This window comes from Temnothorax nylanderi, unplaced genomic scaffold, assembly GCF_030848795.1.
Source record: "Temnothorax nylanderi isolate EJ_2023f unplaced genomic scaffold, tnyl_v1.0 TNYL_tig0609_pilon, whole genome shotgun sequence".
Classification (NCBI taxonomy): Eukaryota; Metazoa; Arthropoda; class Insecta; order Hymenoptera; family Formicidae; genus Temnothorax; species Temnothorax nylanderi.
Genome location: NW_027249671.1, coordinates 35,041 through 55,330, shown reverse-complemented (window position 1 = coordinate 55,330; position 20,290 = coordinate 35,041). Strand labels below are relative to the sequence as shown.

The following is a 20,290-nucleotide window of genomic DNA, read 5'->3' as shown; positions in this document are numbered from 1 at the left end:
ACGTTTAACCCTCAGGGTACGGACTATAAAAAAGTTACGTTCCGTACGGACATGGGTTAGCCTAACCCGGCGACTTTGATTGACTGTATATCGGGCTGTAATTTGTCAATTGAAACAATTTTTTTTTTTTGGATCGGAAATTTTCTCAAAAATACAATGGCGTTGATGGATTTATTACATTATTTGTTTAAACAAAGATACATTTGAAAATTTAAACAATTCTCAAAAAATTTTCATAAAAATTCATTTTTTTTTAAATTGCATAACTTTATGAAAAAAAAAGATATCGACATTTTATAAGTCGCGTTTGAAAGCTAAAAAGTTGTTCTTTGAAATGGCTGAATTCGTTTTTTGATCCATTCCAAAAAGTATATTTTTTTTTAACTATGAAAATACCCGTTTTTTGCGATAGCGATATAACGTTACTTGCTTGATTTATCGTAATAACGCAAAAAAAAATATCTTAAAGTAAAAATAGTTCTTTTGGATGTTGTTGATTAGTATAATATAAATAAATAACAAAAATTGATTATTAAATAAAATTTTTATTGTATAAAATTAAAAAAAAAGAGAATTACACGGTGTTTCCGCATTCACAGCATATTTTCGCTACATGTTCTTTGCACATAGCCTTGTCACATCTTAGGCACTTGTAAAAAGTTTTACAAGTACAAGTACGTTTTCAGTTACACTCTCATCCTCGGTTTCTCTGTATAATTTTTCGAGAGCTGCAACACTCCGAGTTCTCCGACGCGATGCCATTTTCACAAAAAAAAACTCTGTTATGATAAATCGTAAAAATAAATATTAGAAATCGTTATTCGACGCATCGTACGAAGAGTTATGCTAAGAGTAGCACAACTCTTCGAGAAATAACATGCATGCACGGATACGTTATGCTGGTATGCTACAGAGCATCATTTTGAGATTAGAATGCACAAAAGTATATTAAAAATAGTAAATTATACATACCAGAATACTCTACTGCAGCAAATACTCGAAAAACACAAATTTTTTTTTTTTAAACACGGATTTTGTAACGTTCCGTACGGACTGGGTGTAGACTACCCGAGTTCAATTTTCAAAATCGTATAACTTGAGCACCAAGCGTAGACTGACGCTGCCCCTTGGCGCTCACATAGTAGCTACCTCAAAGATTTGCCCCCCCCCCCCCACCGGTACGGACCCCCACCATTCACTTCCTTTAAAATGGCGCTACTTTCAAAATTCGCTCGGGTTACGCTAACCCAGTCCGTACCCTGAGGGTTAAAAAGACATTTTTTTAGTGTTTAAAAACGTTTATTTTAACGTTTAAAAAAAATGTTTTTTTAATGTGTTGTGCCGCCGCCTTGAATTGGAGATCAGGGCCGGCACCGAGTTCTTTGGATCCGCCGATTAGGGAGAGAGGACACTGGCGATATTGAGTTTGCAGTCGCGTTAAATAAAAGATAGTTTTATTGATATAATTGTGTATTTACACTACCCTGACTTGCGGGTTACACTTCACGTTTCGTTGTCTCGCGGTACGCGCTTGGTTCTTAGACTGCCCGCCGTTCCTTGGAAGGGCGGGCTTTTTATCGCCTCGGCATTGCTGACTTAGCAGTCAGCAATTTTGACTTCGCGATCAACGTCCTAGCGGGCTGGTGATATCCCGAATGACCATATATGGTCATTACCGCGACGCGTGCTGGCTTTCGCGTCATTGGTCCTCGTCGCTAGGGTCGGATTACCCAGTAATCCGGCCCTCGGTGTTGCCAGGTGCCATACTTTATCGTGAATACGTTGTGCGCTCACAACATCCCTCCCCCCCGCGGAAAAAGAAAAACTGAGGTGTTCGAAATTTTTCGTTATTTATTTATTTGTGATTTTCTTTTTCCTGAGAGGTTACACTCTAATTTCCTTTATTACGTAAATAATTACAAGTATAATGCTTACTACTACTATTATGGTCGCGGAACCTATTGGATATACGATATTCTTATTAAAAAAAAAACTGGCATCTCATTACACTGAATTACATAAGGCTGCACCTCGCTTGGTGCATTCGCAGTTACAACATACACGAAATTTTTTTTTTTTTTTTTTTTTCCTATAAATTTAGTAGTTTCTCGCGTACATTTGTTTAATTCGTTTTTCTTTAATGTTAGTCTGTCGTATCGTTTATGGCTGGGCGGGGGCACGGTGCTCCCCGTCGGGATTAATCGTAAGTTTCGTTTATATTTATTACTGTGTTGTCCTTATGCTATGTCTTTTGCTTATGCTTCGTCTCTTTGCCTTCTTAGTTTTCGATAAAGGCCTTTAGACGGTTAGCGTGGACGCGTAACGTCTTTCGTCCCTTTTTGATTATATAATTTATGTCATTAATTTTTTCTATTACTGTGTACGGTCCTATCCATTTCGCTTCTAGTTTCTTTGATCTTCCTCGTCGAACCGTTTCGTCGTATAATAGTACTGGATCTCCTGCTTTAAATGTTCCGGAATTCGTCTTTTTATCGTACTGTTGCTTTGCTTTGGTTTTTTCATGTTTGATGTGTTCTCTAGCTAATTCGTTTGTTGCGCGTATTCTTTCTCGAAGTTCTTGTGCGTAATTGCCGTAGGTATATGTCAGTTTTGGTGGTTTCGTTAGGGCTGTCGGTAATATAGCTTGATGACCGTAAACTAATTCGAACGGTGTAAATCCTGTCGTGGTGTGGGGCGTTGTGTTATATGTAAACATCGCGTAGGGCAGCCATTCATCCCAGTTCGTCTGATCTTCATTTATATAGTGTCTTAAATATTCTGCTAATGTGCGGTGCGACCGCTCTAATGCTCCGTTACTTTCTGGGTGATAAGCTGTCGTTTGTATTTTTTCAATCTTTAATAATTTACACACGTTTTTGAACATTTCGCTAGTAAAATTTGTACCCTGATCCGTGAGTACTTTTTCCGGTATTTCGTGTTCTAACACGATTTTGGTAACAAAAGCTTTCGCGACTGTAGTGGCTTCTTGATTTTCTACGGGAATTGCTTTACTAAATTTTGTCAGGCTATCTTGGAAGGTCAAAATATATTTATTTTTGTTATCCGTACTAGTTAATGGTCCTACTATGTCAAGGGCGCATTTTTCGAATGGTCTCTGTGGAGTATCCGTAATTGATAAGGGCATTTTTGTTTTTCTGCTCAATTTATTCTTTTGGCAGTATTCACATTTATTTATATAATCTTCGACATCTTTCGTAAGTCCATTCCAATTGTGGGTCAATCGGATTCGATTTATAGTTCTTGTGACTCCTTGGTGTCCTCCCATAGGTAGGTCGTGATATTCGCGTAATATTTGTAGTTTATCTTCTTCCGAGTATTTTCCCGGCATTTCCTCTTGATGCACGTTATTTACTTGTAAGTCCTCCACTATTGGGTTTCGACTCAATGCGTCAGCGTTTGCATTCATTTTGCCTGCTTTGTGGGCGATCTCGTAATCGTACTCCTCTAGTTTAAGTCTCCATCTAATTAATCTGGAGCCGGGATCTTTTACATTGAATAGCCATATTAGTGGTCTATGATCCGTAATTATTTTAAATTTTGTTCCGTACACGTAAGGTCTGAAATGTTTTACGGCCCATACGATTGCCAACAATTCTTTTTCTGTCGTATTATAATTTTGCTCAGCTTTATTTAATACTCTACTGGCATATGCTATCGGTCTGTCTTGTCCTACTGTTCCTTGTTGTGATAACACGGCTCCGATTGCGTAGTCGGATGCGTCTGTAGTTACTAAGAACTCCTGGCTAAAATCGGGGTAATTTAATATGGGTGCCGTAGTTAATTTTTCCTTTAGTGTTTTGAACGCCATTTGCTGTTCGGCTGTCCAACTAAATTTTTCCCCTTTTTTCAATAATTTTGTTAAAGGTTTTGCAATTTTAGAAAAATCTTTTATAAATTTTCGATAGTATCCAGCAAATCCGAGAAAAGTCTGGATATCCTTTGATCGTTTAGGCGTTTTACACTTTATTACTGCTTGTATGTTGGCAGGGTTTGGTAGTATTCCGTTTTCTGAAATAATGTGCCCTAAATATAATACTTCTTTACGCAAGAATTCGCACTTATCGGGTTGAAGCTTGAAACGGTATTTTCGTAATCGCTGTAATACTTCGATTAGACGCCTGTTATGTTCGGCCAAGGTTGCTCCGTATATTACGACATCGTCGAGATAGACGAGACATTTGATTCCTTCTAAACCCATTAATGCTGCTATTATTGCTCGCTGAAAAGTCCTTGGCGCGTTCTTTAGTCCGAAGGGCATTCGGTTAAATTCGTAGTGTCCATTGGGAGTGGAAAATGCTGTCTTCTTTTTATCTTTCTCATGCATCGGTATCTGGTGGTACCCGGATGCGAGGTCTAAGGTTGTGAAATATTTTGCCTTTCCTAATTTATCATGTATTTCTGCAATATTCGGCAATGGGAATGAGTCTCCGATTGTAAGGAAATTAAGCTTGTGGAAATCTATTACGATTCGAAATTTTATTTTTCCTGAAGCGTCAGGTTTTTTAGGTACTACTAGTATTGGCGAATTCCACGGGCTCCTACTAGGGCGGATAATTCCATCCTCTAGCATCTTGTTAATTTGTCGATTTATTTCCTCCTTATGCTTTTCTGGCAAGCGATAAGGTCGGACGTTCACCGGCGCGCTATCTGCTCGCGTCGGGATCTCGTGTTTCACCGTCGGGGTACACGTTAGCTTGTCGTCTTCTAAATGGAATATATCGCAATAATCCTCGCATATTTGTTCTAACGTTTTTCTTTCTTCGTTATTTAAATGACTCATTCTTAATTTACGGCGCAATTGTTCGCGTCGCTCGGTGATTGATTCGCGCTCTTCTGTCGGCTGTAATGTGAATATGTCGGCCTTGTCAGTCACCGGTGCCTCTTCTAGAGTTACATGCGGCGTGATTATTTCGACGGGCTTCTCCGTTATGTTTACTATGCTTATTGGACAGAGGAAATCTATCGGTTTTACCATACAATTACCGATGAATACTCCCGGACTTATTTCTTTACCCCTTACGATACCTACTTTATTCGTGTTGGTTATCGCGGATATTATTGTCTCGCTACGCGGTGGTGAGGTAAACTTTCGATAAGGTGCGATTTCACGATGACGCTCGACGCTGGATTCGAGCGTCAAAAAGCTAAACTGTGTTTAGCTTTGACACTCGACGCTCATTTCAGCCAATCCAGTGGTTAGGTTATATTTCGCGTCCCTCTGAATCTATCACGTGACCAGATTTGACGCTCGAATCCAGCGTCGAGCGTCATCGTGAAATCGCACCTATACGGCTGTAGTTTAAATGTCGCGGCACCGATTTTTAATCGATTTTCGGCGTGATTTGGCACGGCTTGATGCTTTTTCAGGAAATCGATTCCCAGAATTCCTTCGTAGTCGACCGGGAAATCGTCTCGTACCACGTACATTGTGTGCCGGATTGTTTCCTTGCCTATTAGTATTGATGCTCGTATTTTCCCGAGGGTGTAGATCTGATGTCCAGTTACGCCGGTTAGCGCTATTTTCTTTTCTCGTATTTTAGTCTTATCTTTTAATTTTCCGACCTTGATGAAAGTTATTGCGGCTCCGGAGTCAAGCAAAAAACTCAGTTTTCCCTTAGTTGCTTCTCGCATCGGGAGGGTGACGAGGTCCAGATTAGAATTCTTATTCGCTTTACCGCTCACTTGAGCTACTCGGTACTCGAGCGCGTGTCGCGTCTTATGCCTTCTCCGTTTCTCTTGTTTGTCATTACCGCTACTGCGGCTGCTGCTGCTGCTGTCGCTATTTGACATGTCCTCATCCGTTTCTGAGGTCCTATTGCCTCGATTCTTTTCGGTCGCATTTATCGGCTTCTTTTCCTGTGCATCATATTTGGCTTGGCGAGTCCGTTCTTTCTCGGGTCGTCCGTTAAGCGTCCAACAGTCTTCCCGTTTGTGTCCCTCTTTCTTGCAGTGGAAGCAATATTTCTCAACGGTATTTATTCCGTGGGGTTTTTCCGCTCTCGGGAGAGAATATCTATTGGCGTATCGGCTAGTACGGCATTCTTGTCCGCTATGGCCGAGCTTTCCGCATTTATTGCACTTGACTCCGACGCTCTGAGTTCGTCGGGTTTGCTCCTGACCGTTTTGGTTTCGATCGGTATTATATGTTGAACGTTGGGGAGGTCCTTTCAATTTCTCCTCGGAAGTGGCGCCTAAAATGGCTGCTGTGAGGTTGGCGTAGTTTCGGGACCTCACGATAGTTTGAATGTCATCTCGGAGTCCTAGCTGGAAATTTTCTAGCGCTAGTTCCTGTATCGTATCTAATATCGCTTTTCTCTGTTCTGAAGACTGTTCCCGGCCTTCGATCATCGATTGATATAGCTCCATTGATAATTTGTCTACGCGGAGTCCGTATTCTCTCGCGCTTTCGCCTGGCTTTTGCCGGAGCATATTAAATTCTTTCTGAATGTGCGTGGTGCTTCGCTTTGCTAGATAGCACATTTCTATTTCTTGCTTCAATTGAGCGAACGAGTGTATGTCTCGCGTTTGGAAATCGTACATTGCCTTTCCTGTTAATTTCGTGCAAAGTATCGCTTTCAATAATGATTTTTCCTCTGCGGGGTTAATTTCGTTCATCGCATAGGTGCTTGCGTTTAAGAATTTCTGTACTTGACTGCGCGAAGTTCCGTCGATTTCCGGAATCATATCGCGAGCTTCCTTTAATTTAAGGTACGTATTTACGGGATCGTGTTGGTTTCGGACGTCTTCCAACGTTCTTCCGTACGTTATGTCGAGGGGACCTTGGCTGCGTACGCGGCGACCTATTTCGTCGGGGCGATTGTAATTTGCGGCTTCTAGCCTGCTTACGCGGTCCTGCATATCGCGCATTGCGCGAAGGAGTTCTACAGAACGATTGAATTCCGCGGCCTCTGCACGGTTTATGCGATCATGCATGTCGCGCATCATGTGCTGGATATCGCTGAGCACGGAGTCTATTGCTCCTGGGCTTGCTCGCGCCGGCTCATGGGCTCGGCGTTGGTCAATTTCGGACGGTCGCCCGTTTGTCGCGGGTCTGAGCCGCTCTATTTCTGCGTTAATCTGCGCGGGTGATATATCCTCACGCGGTGCGATGGTCGCGGCAGCTCGTGGCTGGCTCATCGTGTTGGCCCGGGGGGTATAATCCTCTTCCGCGGGGTCAAATATATCGCTGTCGTATGAAGTCAGGGAGAATTCTCCTCTTCCGGAGTTCTCGCGTTGTGTGTCGGCCGAGGTGTCCGATCGTGCGTCACCTTCGGTCGGGGGCTGTCTGTGCGCGTCACTGTGTTCGTCGCTGCTTGTATTGTCCGCGCTATCACGCGGGTTTTCGTTTGCGTCGCAAAGGCTGGTGTCTAAAAATTCGAACTCGCGTTCAACGACGACGTTGGGGTGTAACTCGAGCACCGGTGTACTCGCGTCGTCGAGTTGCGCGCCTAAGTTTCGCCGCACGCGATCTAGTTCGTCGTTCGCGAGTCGAGTGGCGCGAAAACGATTCCGGATGCTGTTCTCAATTGCTCGTTGCGCGCGCTCGCTCAGCACGAATGACGCGTTGCTGACGGGGGGATGCCGGGACAAGTCGTCCGACATCAATCGACGCTTACGCTCTTAGATCCTGCAATCGCGGGAAGTGATTCTGCGCTTGCGGTCGTGGGGGACGCTCGCGGAGATACAATCTTTTTTCGCGGCGCGTGCCGGTATCGGCTTATAATAGGAATGCAGACTTACATTACCGCCGAATAACGCATCGTCACCGCTTCTGCCGCGTCGACGCCTGACAGGGCCGCTCCTCTGCTCGTGCGTTGTCTCCGCTTAGCTGCGTCCCTCCTGCGCTGCTTCGCTGGCTCGCTGCGTCCCTGCGTCGCTGCTCCGGGCTGGCGAGTCCGTGCGGTAGGTCGGGGCCTCTCCGGTGTCGCTGATAACACGCGGGGCTGCTACCGTTGCTTCACTCTGCCGGGATCTGGCTGGCTTTTCCTCTCCGGGATATTTACCGCCTTTTGATTATCCGCTCCTTTTTGCAGGCGTAAGTCTGGCAGGATGTCCTCTCGTCCGGTTAGCAGATCCCACCGCTGCCACCAATTGTTGTGCCGCCGCCTTGAATTGGAGATCAGGGCCGGCACCGAGTTCTTTGGATCCGCCGATTAGGAAGAGAGGACACTGGCGATATTGAGTTTGCAGTCGCGTTAAATAAAAGATAGTTTTATTGATATAATTGTGTATTTACACTACCCTGACTTGCGGGTTACACTTCACGTTTCGTTGTCTCGCGGTACGCGCTTGGTTCTTAGACTGCCCGCCGTTCCTTGGAAGGGCGGGCTTTTTATCGCCTCGGCATTGCTGACTTAGCAGTCAGCAATTTTGACTTCGCGATCAACGTCCTAGCGGGCTGGTGATATCCCGAATGACCATATATGGTCATTACCGCGACGCGTGCTGGCTTTCGCGTCATCGGTCCTCGTCGCTAGGGTCGGATTACCCAGTAATCCGGCCCTCGGTGTTGCCAGGTGCCATACTTTATCGTGAATACGTTGTGCGCTCACAACAAATGTTTAAAAAAGGTTTATTTTAACATTTAAAAAGACATTTAAAAAGACATTTTTTTAATGTTTGAAAATGTTTATTTTAACGTTTGAGAAAATGTTTTTTTATGTTACAAAAACATCTATTTTAACGTGTTCTAAAATGTTTTTTTAACGTTTGAAAAACGTTAATTTAAGATTTGAATAAATATTTCTTTCACATTTAAAAAGTTTTTTTTAAATATTTGAAAAACAACATCTTAAAAATTGTTTTTTTATATATTTCTATTATTAGTTGTATAAAAATCTTAGTATTTGTATTAAAAGAACATTTTTCAAACGTAAGATGTTTTTCAAACATTTAAACAACTTTTTAAATGTGAAACAATTATTTTTTAAATCTAAAATAAACGTTTTATATGTAAACGTTAAAAAACATTTTTTATTTATAAACTTAATTGTGTGCTCATTGATAAGCTTTAAAACAACAAAGTACTTTATTAAAATTGAAAAAATAAATGTTAAAGTTTTATTTTTCTCATTATTTTATTTGAATATATTTCTATACAAATATCTATATATTATTTATATATAGATATTTATATATATATATTTTTTTCTTTTATATGTAATATATTTATCTTTATATATTTGTCACGCGTCACCTTTTACTCTCCGAAATCCCATGTAGATAAACCCGAAAATGTTAACCTTACATAAATGAACAAGAGCTGGACAGTAGGGGAGACCGGGGCCTAACCGTCGCCAGGGTTGAACCGTCAAATCAAATATCTCGGAACCTGTATATTGTGCGAACTCGCTATTAACATTGTAAACGCTGCTTATGGTACCCATGTGACCAACGGAGTTTCGGCAGGTTATCTGCCGTGTTATGATTTTTACGAGGGCAAACGTGTTTTTGGAAGGTAAAAGTTACATTTTCTGCGCGTGGAAATTTTGTAATATCTGAAATAATATTTGCTCTCCAAATCTCGAGGTACGTGATTATAAAGAGTAATGCATGCTGAACACGAATCCAGTGTAGTTTTTTCATTATCGTTGATGTCTAATATTTCGTGGGTGATCAAACCTGAAACTTGTGTTTGGGGTTAATCCGTCAGTAAGCAGTCCGGGTGCATTTCCAAGGCATTTCCGGGCATTTCCAGGGTCACTGCATATGGAATATGGATGAGACGGGAATTACAACCGTTCTGACACCGAATAGAGACATCGGACGTCGAGGAGTGAAACAAGTCGGGCGAGTGACTTCTGCGGAAAGAGGAACCCTCGTGACTATTTTTTAATAACGTTTCGCATAAAAATTTTAAATAAATTTTTATATTTTTCTCTTAAAAAACAATTATTAAGATGTATCCTATCATTTTTCAGGATTAGATGTACGTATATGTATTGAAAATGCAGTGTGACGGTTAAACCCCGGCATTTTTTAGATTTCAATTTTTCCACCGTTGTCGTTTTTGCTCTATACCGGTTAAACAAAGCGACGTAGATAAAAATTTCCTATATAAATTTTGTAGCTAAAGGTTCACTCTTTACAGTGGTATACCACATTTAACTAAAATTATTTATTTTCTTGTTAAAAATCGGCACCGAAAAAAAACTGACGGTTAGGCCCCGGTCTCCCCTATATCCCATGTAAAATATCTTTATGGGAGATTTTTTTCCTCATCGTTCTTTTGGTTCTCATTGTTCTCATCACTATTCTCGCAGTTTTCAGAGTTATCATCGTTGTCATCTGAATGAGCCTCGTTATTGTTGCCGGTGTGTCTGTTAATGTTAAATATATCTCTATAATTATCGTTATTCTCGAAATCAAAGTGTTCAGAGTACTCAAAATAATCAGAATTATTAGAAAATTCAGAATGGTGAGGAAGTTCAGAATGATGAAAAAGTTAAGAATAATGAGAAAGTTCAGATTCTTTTTGATTATGAAGAAAATCTGGTATTACGGAACTTTGGCTTTTAACGGAAGCATGTGCTTGCTAAATATGCGATAGATCGAATTCAATTAAAGAATCTGTTGAATTGAGTTCTTCTACAACTTCGACATTCACTTTCTGCCATTTAACTTTCTTGGAAAACTTATGAAATGGTGTTTTTTGGCATGTTCTAAAATAAACTGCAAATAAATTTAAATGTTATGTTTACATAAAATACATAGATTTCAAAATATATACTATCTTTACTCTTTAAAAACATTTATTTTTTCAGATTTTCTACTGCACAATCACTATAACAAATGTGTTAATGGAAAAAAATATAACTAAATTAAAAAAACTAACAGCACAAAATAAACTATAGGAAGGAAGGCTGGCTGATTTTCGAGTTATAAAAAGGTCATTAACTTAAATTTAAAAACAAAATCTCGTTTAATTAAACAAATTTTAAATACAATTAACGTTTTACGTTTCGACTTTATATACTTAGTCTTCTTCAGAAACCTGATACATAAGAAATAATACATAAAAAATAATTAAAAAATAAAAAGAAATAAAATTGCTACAGATAAAAAGGCTAGAGAACAAAGCCGCATACTTTGGACTGACTTGCCAGAAATGTAGCTAAGATCTACACTATGACATAGTATAGACCTTAGCCACAATTAATGTATATACGAGTTGTCAAAAATAGAATGAAATAAGTCAAGTAATAAAATTGTTACTATTATCTATACTGTTGTTATTATTATCAAACGATATTATTTATTGTTTGACAGTGTAAAATTGTAATGCATATATTAAAATTACATTAGGGCTAGAATATAAACCAGAGCCACAAGAATGAGAGCAATTCCAAGATCTCAAGACGAGAATTAACCAGATCTTACAGGACGGAATTAAGGAGTCTGGATTACTGATTGAAATCAAAGTAAGAAAAGAAAAGAAAAGAAAAGAAGAGAGGGGGGCCTCTGCATTTGTCTACGAGATCAATTCTAGGGCTAGAATATAAACCAGAGCCACAAGAATGAGAGCAATTCCAAGATCTCAAGACGAGAATTAACCTTGCAGAGCCCCTTGTACTACTACGATCAGTGTCGATCTTCCAATATGGCGTCCCAAATGAGAATATCGGAAGGGCCCTGCTCGCTGGACCGGACTCCTCGCTTCAATCCTCCCTCTCGGACGCGAGCTGCCGCAGCTCTCCTTTTCCTGGCGGTGAGCTCTCCTTGGGAAGTCGAATCTCGCTCAGTTGGTCTCCAGAATACGTGCCGCTTAGCTCAATCAGTTACGAAAGAAGGAAAACGTACTCGTCTCGTCCGAAGAAACGCAGCAAGAGCGGCCATGACACTGAACGAGAGCAAGGAAGGAGGTGGGGGCGCTTTGAAAGTGGCGACTCACGCGTCGCGCCATCTGAATGAAACGATCGGGCGTTTGCAAAACGCGAAGAAATTTGAGCGCAATATCTGAACACACACATACATATATAATATATGTATCAGCTTTATATACATAGATACGTGACGCGGAAATTTGCCACGAAACGGCATTTATAGAGCAAAACGACAACAGAAAAATAATAAAACATCTCTTATAATGAAATAATTAATATAAAAATATTTGAAGTAAATATTAAATTAATATTAAATAAATGTTAAGTAAATGTTTCTTTAAATCATTATTGCAAATAAATAATTAATGTAAAATAAATATTACATTACTGTCGAATAAATGTTAAATAAACGTTGTTTCAAATCATTATTGCAAATGAATAATTAATGTGAAATGAATATTAAATTAATGTCGAATAAATGTTAAATAAATGTTTTTTCAAATCATTATGGCAAATAAATAGTTAATGTAAAATAAATATTAAAATAATGTCGAATAAATGTTAAATAAATGTTTTTTTCAATTCATTATTGCAAATAAATAATTAATGTAAAATAAATATTAACCCTCCCGAGGCCACACCTCTTTTTTTAATACGCCTTGACCACACTGGATGGTCGGCACCCAGATGGATTCAGTCTCATATTTCCAATTTAATTATGTGCACGTAAAAATTCATGAAACATCTTAAAAGGGTGTTTCAAATAAAATATGCAGAACCCGAAATGTGCTTGATGAACAAAAATGTTGTAATTTTTGGTCGCGATAAGAAATATACACCGATCGAGGTCACATCCCGGGTGGTCACAATCTATAATAACTTTCGAATGTTTATCAAACATAACTGACATGGCTTAAAGCCTTTCTGTACGCATCTTCGAGAGAAGGACTCAAACATAGGGATCCTAGGTGGAGGGACATTGATTATTAAAGCCTATCTTAAAAATATCGGGCCTGAATTTTTGTCTGGGTGGCCGACACCCACTCGAAGAATTAAAATAATGTCGAATAAATATTAAATAAATTGTTATAATTAGCAGGTCAGGGATGACGAAATTAATCGATTAGGATTAATGAACTGAACCTTTTATTAGTATAGCGCGTATACATCTGTACGAGGCTGCGGTCGAGAAAGAACTAGAACTAAGGAGAGGCGACAGTTAAAGATTTCTTTACGGTGGATGCCGTCGAAGACAGTGTCATCTGAAAAATAACTAGATGTAAGAACACTAATGCCTCTATGTTCCGCAGCGGCGTCACGGTTTGGTTATCTATAGGGTATCACGAGGGCGCGAGTTGCTCAAATTCTAACATAAATATTTTTTAAAATCATTATTGCAAATAAATGAGTAATGTAAAATAAATATTAAATTAATGTCAAATAAATATTAAATTAATGTTTTTTCAAATTATTATTGCAAATGAATGAGTAATGTAAAATAAATATTAAATTAATGTCGAATAAATATTATACAAATGTTTTTTTAAATTATATTATTATTGCAAATAAGTAAGTAATGTAAAATAAATATTAAATTAATATCGAATAAATATTAAATAAACGTTTTTTAAAATCATTATTGCAAATAAATAATTAATGTAACATAAATATTAAATTAATGTCGAATAAATATTAAATAAATGTTTTTTAAAATCATTATTGCAAATAAATAATTAATATAAAATAAATATTAAATTAATGTTCAATAAATGTTAAATAAATGTTTTTTTAACTTATTATTGCAAATAACTTACTAATGTAAAACAAATATTAAATAAACGTTAAATAAACGTTTAATAAATATTTTTTCTAAATTATCACTTCAAATAAATAATCAATGTGAAATAAATATTTAATAAACATTAAATAAATATTATTTTTACAATAAATTGTACAAATGTATAATTAATAAAAAATAAATATTATAAACACATTTAAAAAACATTGTCTGCTGATTGAGTATTAGTATGTTAATACTCAAGAATATTGCAGAATGGTCAGTACTGTGCCTATTAGTTCTTACAGTACTGGCAGTACTATCATGATAGTACTCCAAATATTAATCTGATAAAGTACTGACCACTTCAATACTTTGAAGTACTAATGAGTATTATTGCTTGTAGTACTGCCAGTACTGTAAGCACTGACAGACACAGTGTACTGACCATTCTGCAGTATTCATGAGTATTAACATACTAATACTCTCAATACTACGAGTACTGATCACTCAGTACTGAGTACTGATTGCTAGTACTACTTTTTTGTAAGGGAAGTGAAAAATTTAAACAATTTGTAACCATTTTACGCCAAAATTGTATCACTGATAAATGTAATGCAGTTAGAATCTTGCATGAATTTTATGATAAAAATTCGCTAAAAGATTGTGAACTGTTGGCGTATGCTGCAGATCAAGAGACACGGTAGTGTCTCGCGCGAAGTACACGCGGAGCGAGACCGACCGTGACTCTTTTACGCGACGCGACGGGTTGCGAGTACTCGAGATGTTGAGATCTCGATAACGAGTGAACGGATTAAGTTCTAAGTAGGCTTGATCGATAGCTTGGGGTCGATTTAGGGGGGGGGGGGGGTACGTTCTTTTCATTTTTCCGCTACGTGCCCTACGAGCGGAGATATTGCGACGCAAAGTCGAAATGTGAAATTTTTATTTTAAGATACGTCGTCGTCGTCGTCGTCGTCGTCTACGTCGACGCTCTTATATGACATATATATATTAGTGAATGTAACTTTCACTTTTTCGACACTGGCGGCTGGCGGTGCTAGTATCGCCAGTTTCGATATGTATTGATATGTACACATATGCATACGTGTGTGTACTGCGCGCAGTGCAGACAGTGCGTTCAGTTCAGTGCGCTGTCACAGTCAGTTAACCTAACACAGTAGTGTCTCGCGTCAAGAGTTCCGCTCGAGCCGTGGTGCGAGACGGACGTGTTTGACTGTACTCCTGCTCAACTTGTCTTTGCCTCGTTGCTAGTGACGCGTGATCTTTCGTTTCTGGGGCTTTGTTCCTGGCGTATTTTCGGGTGGGCGTATAATATATTAATTATTACTGCTCCCCTCTCGGAGGGGGAGCGACTTAGTTTCAACAGGAGCTCGGATGGATGCGTCGGATGGTCAGTTCCGCTCTCGTCAGGGATCCCATTCCTCGGCGAACGGAAATCATTTGGCTAACAAGAGAATGAAAACGGACGTTTCGGAACATGAATTCGACGAGTTTGTCAGGGATCGCGCTTCCGAGGAACCTCCCTCGGATTCGGATTGGCAAACGGCAAGTTTCCGCAGAAATATATCAGCTAAAAAGCAGAAGGACGAGGAGCTTAATAAGCGAAGAAATATTATGGAGGTTGAGATCGTGAATCCTAGTCAAAGTGATAATCGGGACAGCGAACTTTTGGTAAATCAAGCGGCCCTGAATAAAGACAATGATCTCCGTCAATCTTCGCCCGTAGATCATGTGGCGCGCAGTACCTGTTCACGTGATGTTGGTGTGATCGATGCGCGTCTGTTGACGCACGTGTCTTGCCCGTGAATAACATGCCTGAGTTTGTGGAGAGAGAGTCCTTCATTGTATGCGGTACTTCCCTGAGAAAGGAAAATTCTACAAATCCTGCTGAGAGTAACGTACAGAGAATTACCAGATTTCAGGACGATTATAGGGGAAAAGCTACTATTACCCTTCGGCTCCCCCCCGATCAAACTTCAATTAAAAAAGGTAGGAATCTTATCAAAATATGGATGACCCTATCTGAACTGCAGATCTGTCCTTCATCGGTTACCATGGTGAATCATTTTTCCGCGGAGGCTGATTTTAAGGATTTTTTGGACGCTAATATCGCACTAGATAAAATTGACAAGCTTAAGGACCCGGTTAAGTTAAAAGCTAATTTAGACCAACGTTCAATTTTCTGTAAGGGTGTAATATCAGATTGGCCCTCGTCAATCCCCGATCTTTGGTCGGTAATAGGTGATAAGTCCAATATCATTAAGTTGGAGCGCATGTACCGACGGAAGTGGGACCCAGTTAACAAGAAATCTATTTTATCGGTCACAGACAATATTCTTGTTACCTTCAAGGATAATCATATTCGAGATCTAAATATATTTTCTTACTGTGTTAACCTCAGAGTTCGGCCATATGTATCACAAGTCCGTCAGTGCTTTAACTGCTTCAAATTCGGCCATACTAAAAACGCATGCAAGAGTGAGACTCGATGCATTATATGTGGAGAAAAAGCTCACGGTCAATGTGACAAAACTGTGCGTTGCTGTAACTGCGGGGATCAACATAGATCAACATTTAGAGGCTGTCCTTATTTTGAAAAAACTAGGAATATAAACGTTGTTATGGCTCACAAGAATGTCTCTTTTCATAGGGCGAGGCGTATCGTCGAGGGTGGTAACTCCCCCTCCCCTATGTATTATAACAGGATTTTGTATCCAGAAGCATGGCCAATTTTACCGGAGCCTACAAGGACGAAGTCTTTTTCTGAGGCTGCAAGAGTCAGCGGACGAGGAGGTCGGGAGGCTCACTCACCTCTAGTCGATAGACTAATGTAGGTAAGGGAAGTCGGCAAATTGGATCCGTAACTTCGGAATAAGGATTGGCTCTGAGGAGCGGGGCGTGTCGGGCTTGGTCGGGAAGCGGGTTTGGCTGACGTGCCGGGCCTGGGCGAGGTGAACCGATCGGCGTTCTCGCGCCGGTCCCGGGGATCCGAGCTCGGTCCCGTGCCTTGGCCTCCCGCGGATCTTCCTTGCTGCGAGGCTTCCGTGGCGGCGCGAGCCGTCGTGGTCGTCCTCTTCGGCCGCCATTCAACGCTCAGCTCAGAACTGGCACGGACTAGGGGAATCCGACTGTCTAATTAAAACAAAGCATTGCGATGGCCCTCGCGGGTGTTGACGCAATGTGATTTCTGCCCAGTGCCTCATCCTTCAAGTGACAACCGGGATCGTTATTCCCGGGCTGATAATAAATTTAGTGACAAACGGAGCGTTTCATATGACGCCTCCCGCAATTATTATAAGCAATTTGATATTAGGGCTAGTGATATTAATAAAGAGAAGAGAGGAATTATGTTTTCAGCGTCTCGTAATGGCGCTGCGTGGTCGAAAGTTATTCGGGAGGAAGTGTCCACTCGAGAAGATACTGCCCGTTTTCGGGGTAGTGCACATATAAGTGACACTATTGAGAAAATTCTTCTCTTGCTGCAAAGGGTCCAGGAAGCCCGGGTCCGATTGGTCGACGCTTTGATGAATGCTGACTTTCGAGATGGCCCAAGGCGTGGCCCCCCTTAGCGTGGCAGGGAGCGTTTAGGACTTCAAGAGGATGGATTGGATATTGAGGATGACAGGTTGACTAGTGTGGTGGGAGACGCAAGGCTCCCCCTTTCTTCATACTAATTCCAGCTTCTACTGTGGAACTGTCAGGGTTATAAAAGCCATAGAAATGAGCTTTCTAAACGTGCTATGGATTTCGATATTGTCGTCCTCACGGAGACTAAGTGCTCTGGTACGAGCCATGTTTTTTTTCGGGCTTTAGAACGTTGCATAGTAGGAATCTACTTGGTAGCGGAGGCGTCTCTGTCTCTGTGCGATCTCATATTGAATTTGAGTTTTGCCGATTGTTGGTCTTCCGGTCGGATATGACGCAGTTTGTATTAAAACTAAGAACCTTAATCGCAATATCAACATTGTTGCCATTTACAGACACCCAAGGTCCACTATTGCTCGACATGATTTTCGTGCTGTGTTTGACTCCATACGTGGCCATCAGGAGGACACCGTTATTCTTGGCGACCTGAATGCACACAACACTCTGTGGAACTGTGACTTCACTAATGACAGTGGTGATGCTTTATTCGACACTATGAATGGCAATGACTTTCTGTGTGTGAACACTGACACCAGATCACGGGTTGGATATACCGGGCAGCGTGACTCCAATCTTGACTTGTTATTTTGCACTAGAGGTGCTGTCAACAGAATCGACTACCAGCAATTGGATGAGACATGGGGTAGCGATCATTTTCCTATCACATTTACTTTTGATTATCAGACTCAAGTTTATCGTAAAATTACAAATAAAATTTCTACCAAAAAAACTGACTGGTCTCGTTTTCAGGAATTGTAAGTATCTGATGAAATCAATACTTCACTCCTTCCGCATCTCGATCTTTTTGACTCGAACTTTGATTGTTACTATAATCATTTTATAGATATTCTTAAAAACTCCGTCGCCCGTGCCTCTGGCAGGAAGTGCTCCGACACTGAGCCTATTCGAGATGACCCGGATAAACGTAAGAGATCGCACAGATGGTGGGATGACGAATGTGATAAAGTTATTAAAGGTAGAAAAGCTGCATTTGCCGAGTTCAAGAGACTTAAAAGTCTACACACATGGGCCGAGTATAAGAGGCTATGTGCTCTGGCTAAGAGGACGATAAATAAAAAAAAAGGACAACTTTGAGAAGTTCTGTAGTGGCATCAATAGATTCACCAGTTTGACCTTTGTTTGAAACACGATTCGCATTATGAAGAATTCAAGAAAGAACATCGAATGGAACAAGTGGCAAACGACCAACAGGGAATCGGAAATTAGAAAATCCATAGATAGTCTCGCCCCCCCGTTCGTGGGCTGTGAGCTGTTGGAGGACTTCGATGGGTACCAGGGATATGGGGATCTTGATGCTCCCTTTTTTCGTGCAGAATTAGAAAGAGCTATTGGCATGGTCAGGAGGGACTCTGCTCCGGGTCTTGACGGTATCGAATACAAGATGCTCAGATTGCTCCCGGACTCTGCTAGAATTTGTTTATTGGAATTATTTAATACGGTTTGGTCTACTGGTGTTTTGCCGGAGGATTGGCATATGTACCAGGTTGTCTTTATCGACAAGGTCGGTCGCGAAAAGGTTCGGCCCATTTCTCTTTCTTCTTGCGTTGGCAAACTGATGGAGAGGATGATAAATGAGAGACTGATCTGGTGGGCTAAAAAGGAGGAGAAATTTAGTAAATCACAGAGTGGTTTTAGACGTGGAAGATCATGTGCTGACAATTTGGCCCGTATTACATCCGACATTCGCTCCTCTATTAGCGAGAATAAATACACATTGGCCGCATTTCTTGATGTGTCATCGGCGTACGACTGTGTGGACTATTACATTATGCTGGACAAATTGAAGACGCTAGAATGCCCCGTAGGAATAATCAGATTTATTAGTAAGTGGTTATACCGTAGAAGGGTCAGATTCATAGTTAATTCTCGTGAATTCGTGGATCGCCTTGTCTATAAAGGGCTCCCGCAGGGCGCCGTTCTCAGTCCAGCACTGTATTCATTGTTTACTCAGGGCTTGTGTGCCGATTTGCCGGATGGTGTTGAGGCTGTGGAATTTGCGGATGATATCGGGCTCTATGTTTCTGGTGTCAACCGTCAGCGCAACCGACTTCTACTTGAACGAGCCGTTAATATCGTTGCGGAGAGACTTAGAAGGATTGGTTTGGATCTTGAACCGAGAAAGACCGCTCTGATGGTCGAATTTTCAAAAAGCGGTTACACTGATAGAAGACTCAGCATCCGAATTCGAGATGTTGAAGTCTTTAATTGTAACGGTGCGAAATTTTTGGGCATCTGGCTTGACAGTCGTCTGAATTTTTATCACCAAGTACAGGAAGTTAGAGGTAAAGTAAACAGGGCCAACTCTATTTTGAGATATCTGTGTCGAGTCTCCTCGGGCATGGAAGTAAACACCGCCCTTATGCTGTACAAGAGCCTCGTGAGATCCATTACTGATTATGCCAACTTCATCTACTTTCCCAGGGATGCTGCCTTCCAACTTAAACTGGAGAGGGCCCAGTTTATGGGCATTCGTACTGCTCTGGGCTACCGAAACAGCTCTCCTAACAATGTTATTGTTGCTGAGGCCAAAGTTAGGTCCTTGCGAGATCGGGCTTTTATGCTGGGCAGTAACTTCGTAAATAAAACTATCGTTTACAATCAGAATGGCCTCTGCCAAAAATTGCAGCGTATGTCGGACTTGGAGGGTTACTGTCGATTCATACAGCCTACCTACAGATTTTCTCTTCTCTCTGACATCTGGAGGAAATCTCAGACTTACAGGGCGGCGTTGGGACCTTCGCGCGGGTTCGAGATCTTTCGGGGGCCATATGGAGCCCACTCCTTCTTGCCCACCGTTGATACTGAATTTGGTAAAACTAGAAAATAAAAAAAATGTCCTGACCACATCCTTGTTCGGGATGTTATTAATGAATACAATTTGGAGTCCCCGGAGATCATTTTTACTGATGGTTCTTATGATGATGCGAAACGTTCGACTGGTGCCAGTTTGATCATCTGCGATCAGGATATTGCCTACAAA

General features: G+C 40.7%; 1 long non-coding RNA gene across 1 annotated transcript; it reads right to left on the bottom strand.

Moving 5' to 3' along the window:
• Positions 1 to 525: 525 nt before the first annotated feature.
• Positions 526 to 1,155, bottom strand: LOC139784307 (uncharacterized). Its single transcript, XR_011721535.1, has 2 exons — positions 973 to 1,155; positions 526 to 779 (listed from the first exon to the last, which is right to left on the bottom strand). It is a non-coding gene; the product is annotated as an uncharacterized lncRNA (long non-coding RNA).
• Between the last annotated feature and the right edge of the window lie 19,135 nt (positions 1,156 to 20,290).